Below are 16,451 nucleotides of genomic sequence, written 5' to 3'. Positions count from 1 at the left end.
AGGAGAGCTTTCATTCGGCTGGCCGAGAAAATGGCCCATCAGTATGAGAAATGGGCTATACATTTTTAAAACACATCAAACCGGCAATTAGTTTCAAATATCTTTTTTTTTCATTTCGAGATTTTAAATTACATTAATTTTTATGCGTTGAGAATTTGTTGGATTTTATTTTGATATACATTTATTTTTAAAATCAGTTTGAATGTGAGTCAAAATTTCGGGATTAAAAACAGTTCGGACCGCACCGAAATTTGCAAAATTTCGTATAATTTTTTAACCGTGGCCACAATATGGGTTGTAATGCTCACAAAAAGAATATGGGCTCCAAAAAACCCTTAAGAATTAGCAAATGAGCTGTGAATTATTAGAAATAATGGCAGATGGGATGTATGCTGTTTTCCATAGATTTGAGGCTTTCCTAAAAAAAGGTTGACGCACAAGCAGTGACTGTTGGATGGCCATCCAACGGCCGTCGTGCTTCTTCAATCTCTGCTCTTCCTGCTCCAGCCGCTCAAACAAGCGCCGGCGGGACTGCCTGCTCCCTCCTCCCCGCGGTCGGCTATGCTGCCGTGCAGGCCTCACCGCCCCATCGTACTCCCATCGCTGGCCTAGCCATCCCTCTACTCACCCACACCTGCTGTTATTCTCCGGCGATGGCAGACGAACCAGTAAACCCTCGTACAGTCGTACTCCCCTCCGCATGGGAAACAACTGCCGAGTCTTCCCTGCCTCCGTGTCGTTCCCTTCCTAGGCCTCGCCGTCGTCCACCGCCCTGGTGCTCTCGACGCAGCCTGGTCAACGTGGTCAACAACCAACATGCATCTGAAGTGGACTATACGTGGAGAGGCCGACAGCTGGGTCCATGGCTGCACGCAAGGAAATGCCTCCTTATTACGCGCAAAATAATGATTCCTCCACCTGACATCAGGGACCCACCAAAAGGGCCTCTGTATTTCGTGAAAAAACGTTACCGCCGCTGACAGCTCGGGCCCACTAGCTATATCTTCGCACGCAAGGAAATGCCTCCTTATTACGCACAAAAAAATGAATACTCCCCCTGTTAGTTGGGACCCAATATAGTGGCAGGCTGACTTGTGGTCCTTCTAAGTTGACGGGGACGGAGGGCTTTGTCAACTTAGTCAATATGCACGATTCTAGCTCCAGTGACCATACGATGTCCATCCAACGGCCGGAGTGCTTCTTCAACCTCTGGTCTTCTTGCTCCGACCGCCCAAACCAGCGACGGTCGTGCCTCGTGCTCCTACCTCCCGTGGCCGGCTGCGATGTGGCGGAGGCCTCACCGCCGCCTACTACTCCCACCGCTGGCCAGGCCATCCCTCTACTCACCCACACTCTCTATTATTCTACGGCGACGACAGCCTCACACCGCAACGAACCAGTGAACCCTCGTACTCCTCTATGCGTGGGCATCCACTATCGCGCCTTCCCCGGCTCCGCATCGTCCCCTTCCTAGGCCTCGCCATCGTCCACCGCCCTGGTGCTCTCGGCGCGGCGTGGTCAACATGGTCAAGGAACAGCTTCCGTCGGACGTGGACTGTACGTGGAGAGGCTGACAGCTGGGTCCACGGCCGCAGCAAGGAAGTGCCTCCTTATTACGCGCAAAATAATTATTCCTTCACCTGACAGCGGGGACCCACCGGACGGGCCACCGTATTTTGCAAAAAAAATATTTCCCCCTGACTGCTGGGACCCACCAGCTACATCTTCGCACGCAAGGAAGTGCGTCCAAAAAAAACGATTCGCCCCCCTAACTGCTAGGACCCACCAGCTACATCTTAGCACGCAAGGAAGTGCCTAACAGTCGGAACCCACCTGGTCGAAGCGTATGTAGCGTTGTCATTCTGGCCGCGAACGTGTACGTACATATATACTGGTGGATGTAGAGGCGCGCACGTGTCGTAGTAGAGGCGCATACGTGTCGTAATAGAGGCGCGCACGTAGCACGTACACGTACATACAGTGGCCATTGTGCAAGAAAAAAAATACGACCACGTATGTGTACATACGGGTGGGGTCTCGAACGCCTACTCGTGCATACGTACGGCCAGGGCTCGTGTACATGGCTGGGTCGGAACGGAGAAATAACGTCATCATCGTGTTCATGGGGAGGCAATGGAATGCGTCGTGTTCATGGGGAGGCAACGGAATGCATGGGAGCCAACCGGCTGGGTCGGAACGGAATGTGTGGTCGTGTTCATTGGGAGGGCTTGGACAGAACAAGCGATGGAAACGAGGCCTGGCGTATCGCAGAACGGAGGAAACGGCCTTGTGTTCAACCGGCCACGTTCGAAACGGGATCATGTTCATCAGGAGGGGTCTGGCGTACCGCAAAACGAAGGAAACGGACCTCCTACGGTCGAAACGGGGGTCCTGTTGATCGGGAGGGGTGTGGTGTACCGCAAAACGGACGAAACGGACCTACGGTCGAAACGGGGGTCCTGCTGATCGGGAGGGGTGTGGCGTACCGCAAAACAGACGAAACGGACTTGTGTTGGAGCGCTACGGTCGAAACAGGGGTCCTGTTTATAGGGAGGGGTGTGGCGTACCGCAAAACGGGACTCCATGGGATATTGTTCATCTCCACCGTCGACCTCCTTCAGCCTCCACGGGCTACTGTTCATCCACTGTCAACCTCCTCCAGCTTCCACCTGCGATTGTTCATCCACGGGCTCCTGTTCATCCAGCCTCCACCGCACGCTACTCCACCGGCTACTGTTCAACCACCCCTCTGCACGGGCTCCTGTTCAACCACCCCTCCACGGGCTACTGCTCATCCACCCCTCCACCATCTACTGTTCATCCAGCCCTCCGCACCACGGGGTCCTGTTCATCCAGAGGCAACGCCACCGCTCACTGTTCATCCAACCCCCCCCCCCCCACGCTCACTGTTCATCTAGAGGCAGCATCCATCGGCTTCAGTTAGCAGCAGTAGCGAAGGAATCGCTCGATCGGGTTCAGTTAACAGCCCTCGATCAATCGCTCAGGTTCAGTAACGCGTAGCCTGCAGTGCAATTGCTTGGGTTCAGTTAGAGCCCAACGCCTTGCTCGAGTTCAGTTAGAGCCAACGCCTCGCACACACGCGCGTATGTGTACGAGAGAAACGCGCATCGCTTGGCCCCCGACCTCCCACCGTAACCGTGAACTCCCCGAAATTTTTCTCCCCCTCGCTTCTACCACGGTTTTTTCTGTCATGGACAGTCCAAAGAATGTCATGCAGCTGCGTCTCCGGCCCGCCCAGGACGAAAAGCCCATTTTCTGTCATGATTTTTTGTCATAGAAGTAGGAGCCCACCACATCTATGATGATACCGGGTTTTGTCACAATTCTCGTCATAGAAGTGTCATATGTATGACAAAAAAAAATTCGTTCGGCCCAAAATGTCACGGATGTGTCTTTTTTTTGTAGTGACCCCCGCATTATATCCGTGGGGGATGAGGCCAATGACTGCTAACTTTCAGGTTATATACATACATAAACGGCCGCACATGCGGCACTATAACACTTTCAGGCGAAAGTATAAACACAGCCTTTATAATTAACATAGAATTGTTTTTACAATTAAACGACTTGTCACTCGAACACAACATTCTTCGAGCACTGAGCCTCTATTATACGAGCACCTTCTATGACCTGCTCAAAATAGTGCTCGGCTGGGTCCTGGCTTCCTGCCGGACTCTGGGTCGCAATGCTGGTAGCCTCCATATCCTCCCAGTATGCTTTAACACGGGCAAGAGTCATCTGTGCACCCTCTATGCATGCCGACCTCTTCATGGCATCGATTCATGATACGGCTCCAAGGAATTGTTGCACTAAACCAAAATAACTGCCCGGCCTTGGTCCCTTCGGCCATAGATGGTCTATTACAGACCTCATTGCAAGATCGGACAACCTATGGAGCTCGTCCACAGCGGCCATCCGCTTACTCAACAGCAGCGGGCGCGTTGGAGCATGGAATTGCGACCAGAACAACCTTTCTATGTCATTATCTTTTTGATCCTTGAAGAACTTGGTCGCATCAGCCGCACTTTTTGCCAGGTCTGCATACGCATCTGCAGCACTCAAAAGCTGATCCAGAGGAGCGTACTTGGGATCTCTAAACTTTATCCACAACAAATAGGGGCTTCCAGCCGCGATGTCTCCGGCCTGTCGAAGCTCCTCCCGCGCAGCTCTAATTTCAGAGCGAGTCTCCTTGGCCGCATCCAAGGCCTTCTTCAGGTCCGCCGACTTTGCCTGATTCTCCTTCTCAAGAAGCTCATATCGCCCGGCGGCGTCCCTCAGCTCTACAGCCATCTCGGCTATTTTATCTTCGCTTCGGCGATGAGCATCCTGTTCAGCTCTCAATTCTTCGGTCGCCTTTAGGGCAGCCGCATTGCTAGTCTGGGCTTGTTCCTTGGCTAGGGCAAGTTTCGCCCTCAGGGCCTCCACGGCAGCAGCTTCGCCTGTAGCCAAAGCATATCATATTAACATTACACTCCTCTTAATAATTTCTAAACAAATGAGGAGAAAAGTGTTGGAAATATGCCCTAGAGGCAATAATAAAAGTATTATTATATTTCATTGTTCATGATAATTGTCTTTTATTCATGCTATAACTGTATTATCCGGAAATCGTAATACACGTGTGAATACTTAGACCACACTATGTCCCTGGTAAGCCTCTAGTTGACCAGCTCGTTGTGATCAACGGATAGTCATGGTTTCCTGACTATGGACATTGGATGTCGTTGATAACAGGATCACATCATTAGGAGAATGATGTGATGGACAAGACCCAATCCTAAGCATAGCATAAAAGATCGTGTAGTTCGTTTTGCTAGAGCTTTGCAAGTGTCAAGTATCTCTTCCTTCGACCATGAGATCGTGTAACTCCCGGATACCGTAAGAGTGCCTTGGGTGTATCAAACGTCACAACGTAACTGGGTGACTATAAAGGTGCATTACAGGTATCTCCGAAAGTAGCTGTTGGGTTGACACGGATCGAGACTGGGATTTGTCACTCCGTATGACGGAGAGGTATCTCTGGGCCCACTCGGTAATGCATCATCATATTGAGCTCAATGTGACCAAGGTGTTGGACACGGGATCATGCATTACGGTACGAGTAAAGTGACTTGCCGGTAACGAGACTGAACAAGGTATTGGGATACCGACGATCGAGTCTCGGGCAAGTAACGTACCGATTGACAAAGGGAATTGCATACAGGGTTTGATCGAATCCTCGACATAGTGGTTCATCCGATGACAACATCGAGGAGCATGTGGGAGCCATCATGGGTATCCAGATCCCGCTGATGGTTATTGACTGAGAGCGTCTCGGTCATGTCTGCATGTCTCCCGAACCCGTAGGGTCTACACACTTAAGGTTCGGTGACGCTAGGGTTATGAAGATATGTATATGCAGAAACCCGAATGTTGTTCGGAGTCCCGGATGAGATCCCGGACGTCACGAGGAGTTCCGGAATGGTCCGGAGGTAAAGAATTATATATAGGAAGTGCTATTTCGGGCATCGGGACAAGTTTCGGGGTTATCGGTATTGTACCGGGACCACCGGAAGGGTCCCGGGGGTCCACCGGGTGGGGCCACCTGTCCCGGGGGGCCACATGGGCTGTAGGGGGTGCGCCTTGGCCATCATGGGCCAAGGGCACCAGCCCCTATAGGCCCATGCGCCTAGGGTTTCCCCCTAGGAGGAGTCCTAGTGGTGGAAGGCACCCCTAGGTGCCTTGGGGGGAGGGAAACCTCCCCTAGGCCGCCGCCCCCCTAGTAGATCTCATCTACTAGGGCCGGCGCCCCCCCTGGCACCCCTATATATAGTGGGGGAGAGGAGGGACTTCATACACCAGCCCCTGGCGCCTCCACCTCCCCCCGTTACGTCTCTCCCTCGTAGTCTCGGCGAAGCCCTGCTGCTGTGACGCCCTGCATCCACCACCACGCCGTCGTGCTGCTGGATCTTCATCAACCTCTCCTTCCCCCTTGCTGGATCAAGAAGGAGGAGACGTCTCCCGTCCCGTACGTGTGTTGAACGCGGAGGTGCCGTCCGTTCGGCGCTGGTCATCGGTGATTTGGATCACGTCGAGTACGACTACATCATCACCTTGCAAGCTTCCGCACGCGATCTACAAGTGGTATGTAGATGCAAACTCTCTCCCTAGACTCGTTGCTTAGATGAACTCATAGATGGATCTTGGTGAAACCGTAGGAAAAATTTTAATTTTCTGCAACGTTCCCCAACAGTGGCATCATGAGCTAGGTCTATGCGTAGTTCTCTTTGCACGAGTAGAACACAACTTTGTTGTGGGCGTGGATTTTGTCATCTTACTTGCCTCTACTAGTCTTTTCTTGCTCAACGGTATTGTGGGATGAAGCGGCCCGGACCAACCTTACACGTACACTTACGTGAGACCGGTTCCACCGACTGACATGCACAAGTTGCATAAGGTGGCTGGCGGGTGTCTGTCTCTCCCACCTTAGTTGGAGCGGAATCGATGAACAGGGCCCTTATGAAGGGTAAATAGAAGTTGACAAAATCACGTTGTGGTGATTCGTAGGTAAGAAAACGTTCTTGCTAGAACCCAATTGCAGCCACGTAAAAGATGCAACAACAATTAGAGGACGTCTAACTTGTTTTTGCAGCGATTGATCATGTGATGTGATATGGCCAGAAGTTGTGATGAATGATGAATTGTGATGTATGAGATCATGTTCTTTGTAATAGGATTCACGACTTGCATGTCGATGAGTATGACAACCGGCAGGAGCCATAGGAGTTGTCATTATTTTTTGTATGACCTGCGTGTCATTGAATAACGTCATGTAAACTACTTTACTTTATTGCTAAACGTTAGTCATAGAAGTAGAAGTAGTCGTTGGCGTGACAACTTCATGAAGACACGATGATGGAGATCATGATGATGGAGATCATGGTGTCAAGCCGGTGACAAGATGATCATGGAGCCCCGAAGATGAAGATCAATGGAGCTATATGATATTGGCCATATCATGTCACAACTATATAATTGCATGTGATGTTTATTATGTATTATGCATCTTGTTTACTTAGGACGACGGTAGTAAATAAGATGATCCCTTATAAAATTTCAAGAAGTGTTCTCCCCTAACTGTGCACCGTTGCTACAGTTCGTCGTTTCTAAGCACCACGTGATGATCGGGTGTGATGGATTCTTACGTTCACATACAACGGGTGTAAGACAGTTTTACACAGCGAAAACACTTAGGGTTAACTTGACGAGCCTAGCATGTGCAGACATGGCCTCGGAACACGGAGACCGAAAGGTCGAACACGAGTCGTATGGAAGATACGATCAACATGAAAATGTTCACCGACGATGACTAGTCCGTCTCACGTGATGATCGGACACGGGCTAGTCGACTCGGATCGTGTAACACTTAGATGACTAAAGGGATGTCTAATCTAAGTGGGAGTTCATAATTTGATTAGAACTTTATTATCATGAACTTAGTCTAAAACCTTTGCAAATATGTCTTGTAGATCAATGGCCAACGCTAATGTCAACATGAACTTCAACGCGTTCCTAGAGAAAACCAAGCTGAAAGATGATGGCAGCAACTATACGGACTGGGTCCGGAACCTGAGGATCATCCTCATAGCTGCCAGGAAACAATATGTCCTAGAAGGACCGCTAGGTGACGCTCCCGTCCCAGAGAACCAAGACATTATGAATGCTTGGCAGTCTCGCGCTGATGATTACTCCCTCGTTCAGTGCGGCATGCTTTACAGCTTAGAACCGGGGCTCCAAAAGCGTTTTGAGCATCACGGAGCATATGAGATGTTCGAAGAGCTGAAACTAGTTTTCCAAGCTCATGCCCGGGTCGAGAGATATGATGTCTCCGACAAGTTCTACAGTTGTAAGATGGAGGAGAACAGTTCTGTCAGTGAGCACATCCTGAAGATGTCTGGGTTGCACAACCGTATGACCCAGCTGAACATTAACCTCCCAGATGAGGCGGTCATTGACAGAATCCTCCAGTCGCTCCCACCAAGCTACAAGAGCTTTGTGATGAACTACAACATGCAGGGAATGGAAAAGACCATTCCTGAAGTGTTCTCGATGCTGAAGTCAGCAGAGGCTGAAATCAAGAAAGAACATCAAGTGTTGATGGTCAATAAGACCACTAAGTTCAAGAAGGGCAAGGGTAAGAAGAACTTCAAGAAGGACGGCAAAGATGTTGCCGCGCCTGGTAAGCCAGTTACCGGGAAGAAGTCAAAGAATGGACCCAAGCCTGAGACTGAGTGCTTTTATTGCAAGGGGAAGGGTCACTGGAAGCGGAACTGCCCCAAATACTTAGCGGATAAGAAGGCCGGCAACACCAAAGGTATATTTGATATACATGTGATTGATGTGTACCTTACCAGTACTCGTAGTAACTCCTGGGTATTTGATACCGGTGCCGTTGCTCATATTTGTAACTCACAGCAGGAGCTGCGGAATAAACGGAGACTGGCGAAGGACGAGGTGACGATGCGCGTCGGGAATGGTTCCAGAGTCGATGTGATCGCCGTCGGCACGCTGCCTCTACATTTACCTACGGGATTAGTTTTGAACCTTAATAATTGTTATTTAGTGCCAAGTTTGAGCATGAACATTGTATCTGGATCTCGTTTAATACGAGATGGCTACTCATTTAAGTCTGAGAATAATGGTTGTTCGATTTATATGAGAGATATGTTTTATGGTCATGCTCCGATGGTCAATGGTTTATTCTTAATGAATCTCGAGCGTAATATTACACATGTTCATAGTGTAGATGCCAAAAGATTTAAAGTTGATAACGATAGTCCCACATACTTGTGGCACTGCCGCCTTGGTCACATTGGTGTCAAGCGCATGAAGAAGCTCCATGCCGATGGACTTTTAGAGTCTCTTGATTATGAATCGTTTGACACGTGCGAACCATGCCTCTTGGGCAAAATGACCAAGACTCCGTTCTCCGGAACAATGGAGCGAGCAACCAACTTGTTGGAAATCATACATACCGATGTGTGCGGTCCAATGAGCGTTGAGGCTCGCGGAGGATATCGTTATGTTCTCACTCTCACAGATGACTTGAGTAGATATGGGTATGTCTACTTAATGAAACACAAGTCTGAGACCTTTGAAAAGTTCAAGGAATTTCAGAATGAGGTGGAGAATCAACGTGACCGAAAGATAAAATTCTTACGATCAGATCGTGGAGGAGAATACTTAAGTCACGAATTTGGTACACACTTAAAGAAATGTGGAATCGTTTCACAGCTCACGCCGCCTGGAACACCTCAGCGAAACGGTGTGTCCGAACGTCGTAATCGCACTCTATTGGATATGGTGCGGTCTATGATGTCTCTTACCGATTTACCGCTATCATTTTGGGGATACGCTCTAGAGACAGCTACATTCACTTTAAATAGGGCAGCGTCTAAATCCGTTGAGACGACACCGTATGAATTATGGTTTGGAAAGAAACCTAAGCTGTCGTTTCTAAAAGTTTGGGGATGCGAAGCTTATGTCAAGAAACTTCAACCTGAAAAGCTCGAACCCAAGTCGGAAAAATGCGTATTCATAGGATACCCTAAGGAAACTGTAGGGTATACCTTCTACTTAAGATCCGAAGGCAAGATCTTTGTTGCCAAGAACGGATGCTTTCTGGAAAAAGAGTTTCTCTCGAAAGAAGTAAGTGGGAGGAAAGTAGAACTCGATGAAGTACTACCTCTTGAGCGGGATAGTGACGCAGCACAGGAAACCGTTCCTGTGATGCCCACACCAACTGAAGAGGAAAACCATGATAATGATCAAGGCACTTCGGATCAAGTTACTGCTGAACTTCGTAGGTCCACAAGGACACGTTCAGCACCAGAGTGGTACGGCAACCCTGTCCTGGAAATCATGTTGTTAAACAACAATGAACCTTCGAACTATGAAGAAGCAACGGCGGGCCTGGATTCCAACAAATGGCTTGAAGCCATGAAATCCAAGATAGAATCCATGTATGAAAACAAAGTATGGACTTTGACAGACTTGCCCGATGATCGGCGAGCGATAGAAAACAAATGGATCTTTAAGAAGAAGACGGACGCGGATGGTAATGTTACCATCTATAAAGCTCGACTTGTCGCTAAGGGTTATCGACAGGTTCAAGGGATTGACTACGACGAGACATTCTCTCCCGTAGCGAAGCTAAAGTCCGTCCGAATCATGTTAGCAATTGCCGCATACTATGATTATGAGATATGGCAGATGGACGTCAAAACAGCATTCCTTAACGGGCATCTTAAGGAAGAAGTGTATATGATGCAGCCGGAAGGTTTTGTCGATCCTCTTAACGCTAACAAAGTATGCAAGCTCCAGCGATCCATTTATGGACTGGTGCAAGCATCTCGGAGTTGGAACATTCGCTTTGATGAGATGATCAAAGCGTTTGGGTTTATGCAGACTTATGGAGAAGCCTGCGTTTACAAGAAAGTGAGTGGGAGCTCTGTAGCATTTCTCATATTATATGTAGATGACATACTCCTGATGGGAAATAATATAGAATTTCTGGACAGCATTAAGGCCTACTTGAATAAGTGTTTTTCAATGAAGGACCTTGGAGAAGCTGCTTATATATTAGGCATCAAGATCTATAGAGATAGATCGAGACGCCTCATAGGTCTTTCACAAAGCACATACCTTGATAAGATTTTGAAGAGATTCAGAATGGATCAGTCCAAGAAGGGGTTCTTGCCTATGTTACAAGGTATGAGACTGAGCTCAGCTCAGTCACCGACCACGGCAAAAGATAAAGAAGAGATAAGTGTCATCCCCTATGCTTCAGCCATAGGATCTATTATGTATGCCATGCTGTGTACCAGACCCGATGTAAACCTTGCCGTGAATTTGGTAGCAAGATACCAAAGTAATCCCGGCAAGGAACACTGGACAGCGGTCAAGAATATCCTGAAGTACCTGAAAAGGACAAAGGACATGTTTCTCGTTTATGGAGGAGACGAAGAGCTCGTCGTAAAGGGTTACGTCGACGCTAGCTTCGACTCAGATCTGGATGACTCTAAGTCACAAACCGGATACGTGTATATGTTGAATGGTGGAGCAGTAAGCTGGTGCAGCTGCAAGCAGAGCGTCGTGGCGGGATCTACGTGTGAAGCGGAGTACATGGCAGCCTCGGAGGCAGCACATGAAGCGATTTGGGTGAAGGAGTTCATCACCGACCTAGGAGTCATACCCAATGCGTCGGGGCCGATCAAACTCTTCTGTGACAACACTGGAGATATTGCCCTCGCAAAGGAGCCCAGGTTTCACAAGAAGACCAGGCACATCAAGCGTCGTTTCAACTCCATCCGTGAAAATGTTCAAGATGGAGACATAGAGATTTGCAAAGTGCACACGGATCTGAATGTCGCAGATCCGCTGACTAAACCTCTCTCGCGTGCAAAACATGATCAACACCAGAACTCTATGGGTGTTCGATTCATCACAATGTAACTAGATTAGTGACTCTAGTGCAAGTGGGAGACTGTTGGAAATATGCCCTAGAGGCAATAATAAAAGTATTATTATATTTCATTGTTCATGATAATTGTCTTGTATTCATGCTATAACTGTATTATCCGGAAATCGTAATACACGTGTGAATACTTAGACCACACTATGTCCCTGGTAAGCCTCTAGTTGACCAGCCCGTTGTGATCAACAGATAGTCATGGTTTCCTGACTATGGACATTGGATGTCATTGATAACGGGATCACATCATTAGGAGAATGATGTGATGGACAAGACCCAATCCTAAGCATAGCATAAAAGATCGTGTAGTTCGTTTTGCTAGAGCTTTGCAAGTGTCAAGTATCTCTTCCTTCGACCATGAGATCGTTTAACTCCCGGATACCGTAAGAATGCCTTGGGTGTGCCAAACGTCACAACGTAACTGGGTGACTATAAAGGTGCATTACAGGTATCTCCGAAAGTAGCTGTTGGGTTGACACGGATCGAGACTGGGATTTGTCACTCCGTATGACGGAGAGGTATCTCTGGGCCCACTCGGTAATGCATCATCATAATGAGCTCAAAGTGACCAAGGTGTTGGACACGGGATCATGCATTACGGTACGAGTAAAGTGACTTGCCGGTAACGAGACTGAACAAGGTATTGGGATACCGACGATCAAGTCTCGGGCAAGTAACGTACCGATTGGCAAAGGGAATTGTATACAGGGTTTGATCGAATCCTCGACATAGTGGTTCATCCGATGACAACATCGAGGAGCATGTGGGAGCCATCATGGGTATCCAGATCCCGCTGATGGTTATTGACTAAGAGAGTCTCGATCATGTCTACATGTCTCCCGAACCCGTAGGGTCTACACACTTAAGGTTCAGTCACGCTAGGGTTGTAGGGATATGTATATGCAGTAACCCGTATGTTGTTCGGAGTCCCGGATGAGATCCCGGACGTCACGAGGAGTTCCGGAATGGTCCGGAGGTAAAGATTTATATATGGGAAGTCCTGTTTCGGGCATCGGGACAAGTTTCGGGGTTATCGGTATTGTACCGGGACCACCGGGTGGGGCCACCCATCCCCGGGGGCCACATGGGCTGTAGGGGGTGCGCCTTGGCCTACATGGGCCAAGGGCACCAGCCCCACAAGGCCCATGCGCCTAGGGTTTCCAAGGGGGAGGAGTCCTACTAGTGGAAGGCACCTCCTAGGTGCCTTGGGGGGGAGGGAATCCCCCCTTGGCCGCCGCACCCCCTAGGAGATTTGATCTCCTAGGGCCGGCCACCCCCCCTTGGCACCCCTATATATAGTGGGGGGAGAGGAGGGACTTCATACCTTGTGCCCTGGCCTTTGGTTGCCTCCTTCTCCCTCCCCAACACCTCCTCCAACTCCATAGCGCTTAGCGAAGCTCTGCCGGAGTACTGCAGCTCCACCAACACCACGCCGTCGTGCTGCTGCTGGTGCCATCTCCCTCAACCTCTCCTCCCTTCCTTGCTGGATCAAGAAGGAGGAGACGTGGCTGTTTCCGTACGTGTGTTGAACGCGGAGGTGCCGTCCGTTCGGCGCAGGTCATCGGTGATTTGGATCACGTCGAGTACGACTACATCATCACCTTGCAAGCTTCCACACGCGATCTACAAGTGGTATGTAGATGCAAACTCTCTCCCTAGACTCGTTTCTTAGATGAACTCATAGATGGATCTTGGTGAAACCGTAGGAAAAATTTTAATTTTCTGCAACGTTCCCCAACAGTGGTATCAGAGCTAGGTCTATGCGTAGTTCTCTTTGCACGAGTAGAACACAACTTTGTTGTGGGCGTGGATTTTGTCATCTTACTTGCCTCTACTAGTCTTTTCTTGCTTCGACGGTATTGTGGGATGAAGCGGCCCGGACCAACCTTACACGTACGCTTACGTGAGACCGGTTCCACCGACTGACATGCACTAGTTGCATAAGGTGGCTGGCGGGTGTCTGTCTCTCCCACTTTAGTTGGAGCGGAATCGATGAACAGGGCCCTTATGAAGGGTAAATAGAAGTTGACAAAATCACGTTGTGGTGATTCGTAGGTAAGAAAACGTTCTTGCTAGAACCCAATTGCAGCCACGTAAAAGATGCAAACAACAATTAGAGGACGTCTAACTTGTTTTTGCAGCGATTGATCATGTGATGTGATATGGCCAGAAGTTGTGATGAATGATGAATTGTGATGTATGAGATCATGTTCTTTGTAATAGGATTCACGACTTGCATGTCGATGAGTATGACAACCGGCAGGAGCCATAGGAGTTGTCATTATTTTTTGTATGACCTGCGTGTCATTGAATAACGTCATGTAAACTACTTTACTTTATTGCTAAACGTTAGTCATAGAAGTAGAAGTAGTCGTTGGCGTGACAACTTCATGAAGACACGATGATGGAGATCATGATGATGGAGATCATGGTGTCAAGCCGGTGACAAGATGATCATGGAGCCCCGAAGATGAAGATCAATGGAGCTATATGATATTGGCCATATCATGTCACAACTATATAATTGCATGTGATGTTTATTATGTTTATGCATCTTGTTTACTTAGGACGACAGTAGTAAATAAGATGATCCCTTATAAAATTTCAAGAAGTGTTCTCCCCTAACTGTGCACCGTTGCTACAGTTCGTCGCTTCTAAGCACCACGTGATGATCGGGTGTGATGGATTCTTACGTTCACATACAACGGGTGTAAGACAGTTTTACACAGCGAAAACACTTAGGGTTAACTTGACGAGCCTAGCATGTGCAGACATGGCCTCGGAACACGGAGACCGAAAGGTCGAACACGAATCGTATGGAAGATACGATCAACATGAGAATGTTCACCGATGATGACTAGTCCGTCTCACGTGATGATCGGACACGGGCTAGTCAACTCGGATCGTGTAACACTTAGATGACTAGAGGGATGTCTAATCTAAGTGGGAGTTCATAATTTGATTAGAACTTTATTATCATGAACTTAGTCTAAAACCTTTGCAAATATGTCTTGTAGATCAATGGCCAACGCTAATGTCAACATGAACTTCAACGCGTTCCTAGAGAAAACCAAGCTGAAAGATGATGGCAGCAACTATACGGACTGGGTCCGGAACCTGAGGATCATCCTCATAGCTGCCAGGAAACAATATGTCCTAGAAGGACCACTAGGTGACGCTCCCGTCCCAGAGAACCAAGACATTATGAATGCTTGGCAGTCTCGTGCTGATGATTACTCCCTCGTTCAGTGTGGCATGCTTTACAGCTTAGAACCGGGGCTCCAAAAGCGTTTTGAGCACCACGGAGCATATGAGATGTTCGAAGAGCTGAAACTAGTTTTTCAAGCTCATGCCCGGGTCGAGAGATATGATGTCTCCGACAAGTTCTACAGTTGTAAGATGGAGGAAAATAGTTCTGTCAGTGAGCACATCCTGAAGATGTCTGGGTTGCACAACCGTATGACCCAGCTGAACATTAACCTCCCAGATGAGGCGGTCATTGACAGAATCCTCCAGTCGCTCCCATCAAGCTACAAGAGCTTTGTTATGAACTACAACATGCAGGGGATGGAAAAGACCATTCCTGAAGTGTTCTCGATGCTGAAGTCAGCAGAGGCTGAAATCAAGAAAGAACATCAAGTGTTGATGGTCAATAAGACCACTAAGTTCAAGAAGGGCAAGGGTAAGAAGAACTTCAAGAAGGACGGCAAAGATGTTGCCGCGCCTGGTAAGCCAGTTACCGGGAAGAAGTCAAAGAATGGACCTAAGCCTGAGACTGAGTGCTTTTATTGCAAGGGGAAGGGTCACTGGAAGCGGAACTGCCCCAAATACTTAGCGGATAAGAAGGCCGGCAACACCAAAGGTATATTTGATATACATGTGATTGATGTGTACCTTACCAGTACTCGTAGTAACTCCTGGGTATTTGATACCGGTGCCGTTGCTCATATTTGTAACTCACAGCAGGAGCTGCGGAATAAACGGAGACTGGCGAAGGACGAGGTGACAATGCGCGTCGGGAATGGTTCCAGAGTCGATGTGATCGCCGTCGGCACGCTGCCTCTACATTTACCTACGGGATTAGTTTTGAACCTTAATAATTGTTATTTAGTGCCAAGTTTGAGCATGAACATTGTATCTGGATCTCGTTTAATACGAGATGGCTACTCATTTAAGTCTGAGAATAATGGTTGTTCGATTTATATGAGAGATATGTTTTATGGTCATGCTCCGATGGTCAATGGTTTATTCTTAATGAATCTCGAGCGTAATATTACACATGTTCATAGTGTAGATGCCAAAAGATTTAAAGTTGATAACGATAGTCCCACATACTTGTGGCACTGCCGCCTTGGTCACATTGGTGTCAAGCGCATGAAGAAGCTCCATGCCGATGGACTTTTAGAGTCTCTTGATTATGAATTGTTTGACACGTGCGAACCATGCCTCTTAGGTAAAATGACCAAGACTCCATTCTCCGGAACAATGGAGCAAGCAACCAACTTGTTGGAAATCATACATACCGATGTGTGCGGTCCAATGAGCATTGAGGCTCGCGGAGGATATCGTTATGTTCTCACTCTCACAGATGACTTGAGTAGATATGGGTATGTCTACTTAATGAAACACAAGTCTGAGACCTTTGAAAAGTTCAAGGAATTTCAGAATGAGGTGGAGAATCAACGTGACCGAAAGATAAAATTCTTACGATCAGATCGTGGAGGAGAATACTTAAGTCACGAATTTGGTACACACTTAAAGAAATGTGGAATCGTTTCACAGCTCACGCCGCCTGGAACACCTCAGCGAAACGGTGTGTCCGAACGTCGTAATCGCACTCTATTGGATATGGTGCGGTCTATGATGTCTCTTACCGATTTACCGCTATCATTTTGGGGATACGCTCTAGAGACAGCTA

This window comes from Triticum aestivum, chromosome 5B, assembly GCF_018294505.1.
Source record: "Triticum aestivum cultivar Chinese Spring chromosome 5B, IWGSC CS RefSeq v2.1, whole genome shotgun sequence".
NCBI lineage: Eukaryota > Viridiplantae > Streptophyta > Magnoliopsida > Poales > Poaceae > Triticum > Triticum aestivum.
This window is presented reverse-complemented; position numbering follows the sequence as displayed.